This window comes from Stegodyphus dumicola, chromosome 1 (genome assembly GCF_044657685.1).
Source record: "Stegodyphus dumicola isolate Sdum_Otavi_A_Nest chromosome 1, ASM4465768v1".
NCBI classification, from domain to species: domain Eukaryota; kingdom Metazoa; phylum Arthropoda; class Arachnida; order Araneae; family Eresidae; genus Stegodyphus; species Stegodyphus dumicola.
This window is the reverse complement of record NC_140768.1, coordinates 160,600,006-160,612,139: the sequence shown is the minus strand read 5'-3', so window position 1 is coordinate 160,612,139 and position 12,134 is coordinate 160,600,006.

Genomic DNA, 12,134 nt, shown 5'->3' with positions numbered 1-12,134 from the left:
ATATATTTTAGCCATGTTTAGTTTTTTAAGACCCTCATTTTTCAAAGAAATCTCCCAGATATTTTTTAGAGTATAAAAGGAATTGTTTGAAAAGAAATTTCTATGTTATGTTTTTGGCTGTATGCTAATCTCCTTATTCTATATTAGTTTTAAATTTTTCCCTTGAAATCTTGCCTAAAATCAAACGGCGAACCCTAGGGGTGCCCAGACAGGGCTAACCGATCATCTAGGACAACTCAGAGTCTGTATTCTTTGTTTCTCTGCATCTCATCGGTCAGTTCATTGACAACAATGCTCATTTCAGCACTCTTTTCGAAGCTCTATTCAATCAGTGTGGCACTTTGGACACACACACAGAATTAAAACGATAAGTGCTATCTTCACAAAATTTTACTTGTGTATTCCTCTAGGCCTAATTAGACTGCCTACTCTCTTTTTTTAGTAGCGAGCCGGAAAGGGCTAAACGAGGTACTTATTTATTAAATGTTAAATGGACGAGCTCTTGTATTTTTAATTTCCCGGCGTAGCTTTCTCTTAATATTCGTCGCGCACTGCATTGAACGGGGAATAAAACAATTTTAATTACATTACTATTAAAAATATCTATCTAAATAACGAATTTCATAACAATAGGAAGAAGAAGTTTCCAGATATTCATGCAGATATTTAAAATGAGTTTTATTTCTGTATTCAGCATCTCTCTTATATCAAACTTACGCTCACATAAAAATTAATAAAAAATCGTCGTTATGATACAAATTTTTGCCATCAATTTATATTCAGACATTCGGAAACAATATGGGACTTTTTATCATGGGGGTAAGGTTATAAGGTATTTTCTTCCTCCTTTCTGCATGACTTCTTGGTGTAACGGTAGCACACTCGACGCGTATTCGAGAGGTCCACGTTCGAATCCCGGCGAAGGCATTGTTCCTTTTACCCGCCTACAGCATCAAAATGGCCTAATGTCTTCGCAGTGGCGCCCGAACTAAAAGTTGGTGGATGATGATTCGTCACCACCAGGATTTGGCAATTGGGTTTAATAATCCCTAGCCGTCCTTTAAAAGAGGGATTATATGAGGCATTTTCTCCCTCCTTTCCGCATGCCTTCGTGGTGTAACGGTAGCACACTCGGCGCGTAGTCGAGAGATCCAGGTTCGAGTTAAGGCGAGGGCATTGGTCTTTTTCATGTCCCCTGCTGTGAAATAACCTAATGACTCTACAAAGTTATGTAAAAATTCCGGCATTTCGACAAAAAAATTTCCACGTATGTTGGGTTTGTAACCTCCTTATTATTCAGGTACACTGCGAAAAAAAAAAAAAAGTACAGTTCTATATCCCCCATTCTGCTGAGCCGATTGACGAAATTCAACTTAACGTTTTGCCCTGTTTCGAAGGCGCGACTTAGGATATGTATTAGATTTGTACATAGTATTGTTCTAATATAGGTATTTTGATACAAAATCGGACATTTTCTGAAATGACATGCCAATGGTTTTCCACATTTCGATTCTAAGACCCAAATCATGCCAAATGCCAAGTTTTGTAATAATCGCAAGAGTAGTTTGTAAAAAATTGGCTCTCAAAATTTTATCTGCTCCATGTTAATTGAATTTGATATATATTTATTAATATCTCATTTTTATTAACTTATTTGGCACTTCCTTTCAAATTTTGAAATTTAGTTTCATTTCGAATAAAATTCGCCCATTTTTTAAGATTTTTTTTTTAAATTTGTATTTTAAAATAATTTTAATTAATTTTTCGAAAATATATTCGAATTTTAACCTATACAATTTTTGCCATCAGCTTAAATTAGATGTATTTCTAAGCATACCTGCAAAACAAAATTTCCTAAGATATAAATGAATTTACATTTTGGCGCGTTTAGAAATGTGGTGTATTTATTACAATTGATTATAACGAAAATGTGGTTCACGCACTTTATTAAAATTATTTGAAAGGGCGAATGATGACTTTTTTTTCCTGCGTTCGTGGATAATGATAAAAAAAAAGGATAGGAAAAATATGTTTTTATAAATTAAGGAGTTCGCCAAGTGAATTATTCTTGGCTCAAACTGAAAAAAACTTCGCCAAGAAATTTTTCTAAATTTCTCTAAATATTTCTTATCAAAAATGTTAAAATTTAATATCAAGACATAATACGAGTCGTAGACTCGAAATATGAAAAAAAAATGGTATGTTATTTCAAAAAATGAGATTTTGAGTCAAAATACCTACTTGAATAACTTAACTTTACTTGAATTTTGTTAATCGGGCTAGTAAAACGGGAGCTATTGAACCCATTTTTTTATTTTGCAGTGTACCTCCAGATCTTCTGATATGAAATGTATTTAATTTTTCACATACCCCAACTTGAAAACATCAAGGGTTATATTGTGATAAAAGGATGTCCATTTGCAGAACAGATACAGCAAAAGTTTAAGTTTAAATGTAGGCTAAGGTTACGCAAGTCGTACCTTTTAAAAAAATATGCCAAGAACGCAGGAGAAATACCTTATAAACTAAGCATTTTTGATTACTCACATCAAATTTTGAAAATTTCATTTATTCAAAGTTTTAAGTACCTGAAAGACCTTATTTTTTAGTCAAAAACCAAGTTTTCAGTCTGAATTTCTTGCTATTCCAGTTTTTATCTATAAGTTGCATTGATTTCCTTATTTTTATTACTTCCTAGCAAGAGATAAAGGCAAAAACCATGTTTCTGTAAAATAAAATGTATTCTATGTATTCAAAGTAATTTCATATCAGAAGTACTGTGAGAAAGCGATATTGTTAAGTATTTCAGAATGTTAAATATTGTAACATCACACCGAATTTCCAATATTTTAATGTGGATGTAATTTTTTGAAATATATATTTCGTTAGTTTTGGAAAGAAGAACTATATGTCCAAACGATGAAGATATGATTATCTTTAAACTGTGCTTTTTATTTCAATGATGGTCTACTTTGATTCATAAACTTCTTCATCCCCAGTAAATGTTTTTGTAAGTACATAGGTAGCAAATCTAAACAGATTTATATGTCAGATATTTTAAAATCACTATAGCATGTTAAAAGGTAGTGTAAAACATTTTTCAAGCTATAATATTAACCAAAAATCTAAAACTTTACCTCAGCCATAAACTTTACGTACAGTAAATACCAATTTTCAGTTTGCAAATAAAATAAATATAAAATAAGTATATAAAAATCGCACCATCAAGGAGTGAGCAGAGTATTATAACTCCTTGTAATGTGTGTGGTTTCACCTGAATATTGGGCGATATTTCGCTATCGAGGAGAGCGAACGAAGAAAGAGTCACTCTCCTTTTTGTGTGAGAAGGGACCGCTTTTTACTAGAGTGAAAAGTCGCTCCTTCGAGATTGGTGCCATTTTGGCGTTAGAGGGAGGTAGGATACTACTCTTTCGAATTTAGAGTGTACTCGTACATTTTAAGCATTAAACGAAAACATTTGTCTATAGTTGCATTTACTTAAGTCGGAAAAAATTTAACATTAAAAAAAATCTGACTGATTCCAGAATCCTTACAGACGGATTGAGAGACCTGGAGTTCAAACATAGCGGTTTTTTTTTCTATTGAGATGTAACTATCTTGAAAAACAGCTGAGGAGAGTTTATTGTGGAATTATAACATTACACAGATGTAAATAATTAGAACTCTAAAAAAGTGAACGAAAGATGGAGAAAATTAAGCCAATATTCCAATTATTTGTTGAGTAATTATAGATTATTTATTGAATATAATGTTCTTCGCATTTAAGCTATAAAATGTTGCTCAACAGCAATATCGCAAAATAATTTCAAAAGAGCATATCTTTAGAATTTCCGATACACAATCTCGCGCGAGATAAAAGTGTTTCTTTTCTTTTTAGCTTTTTACAAAGTATGAAATCGATAATAAAACAAATTTCAAATTCCAAATTAGGGCTTCAAGATGCCCATGTTCGGTGGAAGATTACGTTATTCAAAATCAGATGGCTCTAGGTACAGTTGTTTTATAACAATGCGAGGAACATATATACACTTATGACGTTTCTTCATTATTTAATTCATTTAAATATAACGCAGGGCTATAATATTTAGTGGCAACATTTTGAAAAGTAAAACGCCATTTAAATTGAACCAACGAAAATGCCAAAACGAAATTAACAGCCCTTCTGGTAAAATTTCCCCTTTGGGATAATTAGAGATTTTATGTTTTTCGAATGGCAACACTAAGAATCGATTAAGCGCAAGACTACATGGGTGATAAATTAAATATGCACAGTGGCAATGTTTCGCGAAACGTAATTCGCGTGTTATTCTATGAATTCTACGCTATTAGGTATAACAAACATCACAATGTGATCATTCAAACTGAGAATTAATACTGAAAGATTCCTTTACGACATTTTAATAAATGAGCTTAGATCTTCCATTTTTGGAAAGAAAATTTTACATTTAAAAAAAGAAAGTATGAAAGGGATTACAATTAGTCTTTTAAACGAAAGAAAAGATTTCCCCAAAACAAAATAGCAAATAATTATTGAGGCGATTATCAAAACGAAAAGCTCCCAGAAAAATAATGTAATAAATACCTAGGCATTAAAAATAAATAAAGGAATGCATTCTAAATTAAAGAAATGCAAATGAAGCCTTTGAAATAATGAAAGCATTGTCAAGAAATTTTTCTTCTCTGAATAACTTCGATTTCAATATCGAAGTTCTTAAAATCACTGCAGGAGTGTTAATGGTAAAGGAAAGACGATATTTATTGTAAATGTGAAGTAAAGGATGATAAGGAAAACGACTTTAATAATTTTATTTCAGTGTTATGGATATTTATGACAGAGCTTTATTATTTAAATAATGAAATGCCAAATCTGCAAAACATAAAAACGGAAAGAATCACCTCAACAATATCTCTCAGATTCTGCATCCTTATTTACAAGGCGTGACACAGAAAAACACGTGACTCGTACAATAAATCATCGTACTTGTTAAATAGAAAAAATTTCTTTAGACATCTCGCAGGAAAATGTTCTTTGCATCTCTCACACAAAACTTAACATCTCAGAGTAAAGAAGAATCCACTAGAGCAAAGAAAAACGCTACCCAGTCCCTCTGGCTCAGGAAGCCCGCAGCAGAGCAAAGCGCCCCACGATCTTTCTCTTTCACATCGCGGCTGCTTAAAATTCACTCAAATCACACTCCGCTACAACCATCACCGCAGCACGCTGGTACAAATCGCTCGCCCCGCAAAGGGAAGCCCCGCAAAACTTTCTGCTTCTCCTTTTCCTTTTCGCTCAAAAGCCCACCAGCGGCCGAGCGGTAAAGTCGCTGAACACTGGTAGTTCGGTCCGAGGTTCGAATCTCGCGAACGGGCTGGCTGCTTGGGCGTTTTCGTGGTTTTCCCCATGTGTAACGTGTATACGAGCCAGTTTCCCTTAGAACGTCCTCCACGAAGGCATCCCTCCCTTTAGGCAGATAGCCCTCGAGGCTTTGCCATAATCACACACACACCTTTTCGCTCAAAAATCTGAATCAGAATGATCTCTAGCCTGGTGCAAGCACCCAGGAAAACTCGGTTTCTCCGCCTCTGTGAGTTCATAGGCTTTAAAAAAAACATAAAATTAAATCTTACCAATCCCGGAATTTTATGTTATCTAAATTGAGAAAATGACACACCCATGACGAATCAAACACCAGAAAATCTGACAATGCGATCCGAAAAACATTTGCACACCTAACGGGAGAAAAAAAAATAGACCCTCCAACTAACAAGCGAAACTAGCTTTTACGAGCATCCAATTACCTAAAGTTAGTACACCCCCCACTGTCCAATTGTAACTAAGGCGGGAGTTTGAAGTACGCAAAACTGCAAACGTTACAAAGCGACAGGAAGACAATTTCCGTTTCACACGCCAAGAGTTAAAAAGACCCTACTGCCTCCATTGTTAGTAGAAAAAAAAAGCTATAACCAATAAACCAGATGTGTGTCCTCGCAACCGTCTCCCGTCTTAGTTACAATTCTTACTCAAGAACAACAAGTTAAACAACACCTTAAGAGCCTAAGAATACTCTTTTCCAGATTAAAATACACATGAATACAAATAAAAATATTAGAATAATAATGACTTGAAACACATATTAGTAATTAAAATTCGCGCCATAACATATTCATATTAATAATTGAAATTCGCGACATAACATATTTACAGAATCATTTCTCTGTGACATTATCACTTGCAAAGTAGTTCCTTTCAGCATTCACACACTTCTGCAATCGGTCCTGCCACTGCTGGTAACAAGGTTTTTGGAAGGCCCTTCAGGAGATTTTCCGTTTTTGCCTGAGCCTCTTCCGCTGAGGTAAAATGGGTTCCCTTTAAGTAATATTTAACTTAAAGAAATAAAAAAAAGTCGCATGGAGCCAAATCAGGCGAAAAAGGAGGATGCCCTATCACAGTAATGTTTCTGCTGGTCAGAAATTGTTTCACAAATAGGGCAGTGTGAGCGAGTACATTGTTCTGGTGCATCACTGAACAACTGTGGCCTTTTTCTCCTTTTTTTTTTTTTTTCTTTTTATCAGAACGCCAGCGATAGCTTAGCTGCATTGCCTGAATATCGTCGTTTAAAGGAATTGCGAAAAGGACCCATATCGAACTCTTTTGTTTATTGCAGAACTCGTTTCCTCGTGGTCCATATATACCAAATTTAATCAAAATTCAATAAGTAGAATGGGTTCTAGAGGCGTCTGCATCTGATCCCAACGTGTAGGGTCACTTTAATTATAACCACCCTGTACTTTACCTAGGCATTGTATATAATGCCTACGCAATCTAAAGCTCCTAAGACAAAATATGAAAAAGAAGGTCATGATAAAGCCAAGATGTTCATTGCTCAAAAATACAAATGTTAATTTGTAAAAATAATGAATAACTGTTATTCATAACACGCAAAAAAAAGTTTTTTTCATTCATGGTTTTAAATTGAATTTGTGTTCCTTAGAGATGGTGTATAGAAAGTTTTCTTATTATATATATATATATATATACGGGATGATTCTAAATTACTTTTACATATTAAGAGGGGTTATAGCACTCATCCAGATGAGCAATAATTACCATAGAACATAGGGTCGCATTCCACTCTGAGAGGCAGAAAAGACGAATATTAGAATTCCAATCTGAACTTACAACAGTGCTGGGAGAGCGAATGAGCGAGACCAAAAGTTGCACAATCAGTTTAGTGAAAAACTCACAGAGAGTGCACAAAACGGATAAAACCGCAAATTTGGCGTTGTAAATTCAGATTGGAATTCTAATAATATTCTTCTTTTTCTGCCTCTCTTAGGCCCACCAACGGTCGAGCGGTAAAGTCGCTGAACACTGGTAGTTCGATCCGAGGTTCGAATCCTGTGAACGGGCTGACTGCATGGGCGTTTTCGTGGTTTTCCCCATGTGTAACGTGTATACGAGCCAGTTTCCCTTGGAAAGTCCTACACGAAGGCATCCCTCCCCTTAGGCAGATAGCCCTCGAGGCTTTGACATAATTACAACAAGCAAACAAACAAACTTTACTGCCTCTCGAAATGGAATGCAATCCTGTGATCTATGGTAATTATTGTTCATCTGGATGAGTACTATCACAACTCTTAATTTGTAAAAGTAATTTAGAATCACCCTGTATATTTATATCCCCTTGGTGCAGCCCATCGCAACCAAAATAAGAGGTGCACACCTATATCCTATACCAGTCCTATATGCAAAATTTCAACGCTCTGAGGCTACTTGCGTTTAAGTGATGCGAGATACGTACATACCTACATACGGAGGCGAAGAAAAATCTCTTCTTAATCCATTTTAAATCCGTTTTGTAATTCATTTGGAGAAATGAGTCCTTTATTCTGTCCTTACGCACATATTTTGCGCAAAAACATCGTTAAATTGCACTCGATAGCGGTCAAAATGAGTATTTTCGTTGAAATACGAACCGAACCAATAATGAGAAATATTTCAAATAAATCGTAAATCTAAAATTTCCTTAAAAAACGTGTACTTTTACTTTAAATGTAAAGAACGTATTTAAATGAAAAAAATCTGAACCTTTCAGATTTTGCATTACAACCAAAGGGGAGCTTTTTAACGTTTTGTGTGTTACCTTATTAAATATCATGTTCGCATATAAACCATAAAATTCAATTCAACAAAAATATCACATAATATTTATACAAGAGCATATCTTCAGAATTTCCGATACACAGTCGGGCTGGAGATAAAAATGCTTTTCTTTCCCATACGGTGTTGCCAATGCTCGCTTTGAAATCGTTGACTTTGTTAATCCAAAAATCGTTAAAGTATTAAAAATATGAAATAGATAATAAAACAAATTCGAAACTCCAAATTAGAGCTTCCAGATGCCCATATTCGGTGGATGATTACGTTATTCGAAACTGGATGGATCTGGGTACCGTCGTTTTATCGCAATGCGAGAAGCATCCATACATTTTTGCAGGTTCTTCGTTATTGAATTTATTTAAATATAACACAAGGCGATAATATTTGGTAGGAACAATTTGAAAAGTGAAACGAACATTTAGAATATTTGACGTTAAATGCCAAAATGAAATTTGGGCTAATGATTAATAAATTAATGCCAAAAATAATTAAAATTTAAGTTGTGCACTTAAAATATGCGCGTGCATATAATTTATCATATTATTGTGTTTCGCACATTTTATATTATTCAATACGTAATGAATGGATATTTGAAGATATAAAATAAAGTACGCTTCCTTCAGCGATTAAAGGATTTTACGAAAGAACAAAAATATTTTTTAATGTGCATATTTGAGGAAGTTATAAAAAAAGTAAAGATTTTCCAGACTGATAAAATTTTCAAAAATCAGCTTATTTTCTGAATACTCTTTCCTTTGGGATGTATTTACTTTACGAAATCGGATGAAAAAGGTTAGAAAATGTTTTTAACCTGATTTTCTTCGAACTATAACGCAGTAAGTTTTCAAAGAATACTTGCTCGCAATCAGTTTTTTTAGTAACCGACGAATTTAAACAGATCAGTTTTAAGCGGTTAGAATTAATAATGCATGAAGCAAGAACTGAAACGGAACACGCAGACACTTTCGAAGACTGGGAATTAATTCGTATTGCTTAGCCAACATTCCAACTAAAAGATATCTACAATGTTTCACAAAAGTATTCGAACACTTACGAGTTTCAGTGAAGTATTGCTTTATTCAGCAATAAAAATTAATATTTTAGAATGAAAACTTTTTAATAATGTGTATAATTTTCTCTTAGCAAAATTAGAATCGCTTTTATAGAGGGCACACAACCTGATGTCTGTAACAGTTTTATAAGACGAGCCATAATTTTAGTTGTGTTGTCATTTTCCGTTTTAAGCCACCAGAAGGGTATTAAATTTATTTGGATCGTATTTTGAGTTGGCAGATGTTAAGGGCTATAATTTTATAACAATTTGCGATAAAACTGTGTATTAACCGTCAAGTTGAAAGTTACCTTTGAATCAATTCAGTATGATATTTATAACCGTTAATTTTCCAGCGCCCTCTATACATCCTACGATATTCGCTCTCGATATCGTTAGAATCTGAAAGTTCTTTGGAGACAACCATGCCATTTTATACTATCCAAAACTGTGGTCAAAATGAGCTATGTTATAACCAAAGAAGTGCTAGAATTACAGCAGAATTCTGGAACAGTCAGGAGCATGAAAGCCGTATGAACAGAAGTTGTGAAACTTTGCTTCTAAAATTGCATACTGAGATGAAATTCATACTCACCTTCCCGCACTTTATTTCAGTAAAGTGAAAATTCGGTTCTTAACAATAAAAAGCCACCTTTGATAAAATTAATAAATTTTATTTAAACTTTTGGAACACGAACATATATCTCCTCTATCTTAATTAAAAAAAAATCTGATGTCTACACCACGTGACTTCCTTATACGGAATATTAAATTATACGCATTTTTTCTTGCACTGAAATTAAACTTATTGGATTAAATTAAATCTACTTCGTCGATAGCGCATAAACCACAACAGAATAAATGCACTCTTTAAAATGCCCTATATTTGTTTACCATAGCGACACTCTGGTGCCAGGTTCACTTAACGGCGTTATATTTCGTTCATATTATAACTCAGAATGCACAAAATTTATACCATTTGAAGAATTATCTAATCGTTGCCATATGTTCTATTCAAATACTATAATAAATCTAAAACTATGAATAAAAGAAACCAAACAAAAAAAAATGTTAAGAAACAGTTTGAATGTAGAGCATCTTCTTACATACATAGAACTAGATAAAGAGTCTCAGAAACGTGGTGAGATAAGTAAACTATATTGAAATGCCAGAGCTTTTATGAACTCCTCGTAAAGATTAGATGTCTTATGTTCCTTTCCTTGATGTTTAAATTTTTAACTTTTTACTTTTGTTCCCATCTTCATTTATTCTGACTCTTAATTTAAATATTTGTTCTTTTTCATTAGTCATTTGACTAATTTTGGCAATTTGCCCAGAAAGACTATTCATTTCGTTTTGGCATTTTGCGTCGTTTCATGATAAGCGTTGTTCAATTTTCAAATTGTTGCCATCCTATATTATCGCCCTGTATTATGCTTAAGGAAATTAAATAATGAACAATCTGCATAATTGTATGTATGTTTCGAGCATAGTGATAAAACAACGGTAACAAGAGCCATCCAAATTTGAATTACGTAATCTTCCATAGAATATAGGCATGTGGAAGCTCTAATTTGAAGTTGAAGTTTGTTTCATTATCCATTTCATATTTTGTAACAGCTCATCGAATTTTTCATTAACAAACTCAACGATTTCAAAGCAAGACATGGCAACATTGTACGGTAAAAAACATTTTTATCTCCAGCACGCAAGACTGTCTATCAAAAATTCTAAAGTTACGTTGTTTTTAAATATTTTGTGATATTGCTGTTTAATTGCAAGAATGTGATATTTAATAAATAAAAGTAACACGCAAAACATTTAAAAATCGCCTCTTTGGACGTCGTAATTTTAAATCGGAAACCTTTCAGATTTTTTCATGAGTTTTTAAGTCAGGTAATAAATGTTTCGATTTTCTCCTCTACACATTATTTTAAGAGGTTCAGAAAAATATGCAAGTCATTTATTACGCACAGAAAAAGACAGCTCCCTCCAGACTTTATTACATTTACCTAACCAAAAAAAGTGTTTTCTCTAACTAATACAAATTTCGATTGCTCTGTTTAATAACATCCACTTTATAATTAGATCATTTTTCTCTCTGAAAGTATAGTTGATTAAGCAGTACATCTTCCGCTCGGGCAAACTTAAAACAAAGCGAAACTTCATCAAAGGAAAGTGCTTTCCACCAATCAATAAATTTAGTCTAATTATTTTTAATCAATTACGCACGAAAGTTGCCAGTTTTAAAAATTTATGGCGAAAGACGGTTAACGAGAATTTTCTAAATATACCAGCGGGCTGAGGCCAAAGCAAAATTTATAAGTTCTAGGTACACCTGAAAGGAAAATCTATAAAAACATTTCAGTATGAATGAAGTCAGTTCATTCTTTCCAAGCAACAACCAATTCGTAAATAATTTTTTGTTGCCAAACCAAGAAACAAAAACTTTTGACACAACAGGTTAATACGTGTATGTATGATGTCGTTGTTTAAATTTAATGTAATATAACAACTGTATCTCAAAATCAATGAAAGAAGTAACGTGGCAATAACATACCGCTTCAGCTAAACCAAAAAAAGTTGCCAATTGCAGCTATTTATAAAATGCTGATATTAACGAATAATTTTCGACATATAGTGACGTCACTTGCAATTGCGTGCTTTCCTCGACGGCAGAACATTTCCTTATATAATAATAATATATTTAATGTTTTGCAATGCTATTTTATTTCATATTTTGTAAAACTTACAAATTTTTACAAACAAACTTTACGATTTGAAAGCCAGCAGTGGCAACACTTCTTGAATTGAAGCAGATTTTTATTTTCAGCCTGCGAGACTCTTGCCACTCGGAAAAATGAGAACGAAAATTAGTATTTTGAGATTTTTTAATTAGTA